Source organism: Psammomys obesus, unplaced genomic scaffold (genome assembly GCF_907164565.1).
Source record: "Psammomys obesus unplaced genomic scaffold, mPsaObe1.curated_primary_1811, whole genome shotgun sequence".
Lineage (NCBI taxonomy): Eukaryota > Metazoa > Chordata > Mammalia > Rodentia > Muridae > Psammomys > Psammomys obesus.
In genome coordinates this window covers 1,422,645-1,423,697 of record NW_026592510.1, presented here as the reverse complement: position 1 = coordinate 1,423,697, position 1,053 = coordinate 1,422,645, and positions in this window count along the sequence as shown.

Sequence of the window (1,053 nt, the reverse complement as noted above, 5' to 3'; positions counted from 1 at the left end):
TTTCTTTCTTTCTTTCTTTCTTTCTTTCTTTCTTTCTTTCTTTCTTTCTTTCTTTCTTCTGGAGTGAAAAGTGAGGACTCATCTAAAGGAGCATTGATGATGAGGCTTCTGGGCCTGGGATTTTATGGTGACATCACACAGCCATCAGCTTCTGTGCCCACTGCTGTCTTTCGTTTTGCTTCCTTTCCCCTAGTGAAAGACATGAGGACGTTGAATGAGCAGAAGCCCTGAAAGCGATGGTAGGAAGAGGAGACACCTCTGTGAGTTGAGTCTGAAAACATTGCTTATCACCAGAACAGAAGCATCTAAAAACACTGAAATTCTCTTTGGTGGACAGTCATCATTTCGGGATTTCCCACCCCAGTGGCATTTGGGGCTGCATAGCTCTGTTGTAGGGAGCTGTCTGTGCAGGTAGGATGTTGATTCTCACCTAGTGATGCCAGAAGCTTCTTTCTCCATCTCCAAGCATGATCAAGATAAGATCTTTACATGTCATAACATGTCCTCTGGGGGAACAAAGCCATCTGTAGTTGAGAACCGTATACTAGATCTACAACTGTGAATCTCAAATAACCAATGGCTTTCTCTCTACTTTTGTCCATGACACCATTTAAGATGACCCAACACTGATATCCTCCAGGGGCCCTTCCTCATGGATAGCTCTGCCATCTACCCTCGCTGGAAGAAGGTTTTTTGTTTGCATTGTCTCATCCTCAGCTTCTTTTCTCTTCTTTCTCTTATACACAGAACACTGTTCTGAGCAACCATTCAAGGATAGCTTAACAATTAACCAGAAAATTCTTTTTTCCTGATGTCTGTGACACTTTGGACCAAATCCAGACAAAACCCTCCTGATCACCCCAAAAGAAAATGAATGCTTTGTTTGTTATCTGGGGTCCTACCGTGCTGACTACGCTGGCCTTGAACTCCTGGGCTCAGGTCTTCCTCATGACTCAAACTCTGGAACACCGGGACTGAAAACGTGCGCCACTACACGCACAGCTGTGAATAGTCTTTAAACGGAGACAGGGATCTCAGTGCGAGAAACTTATA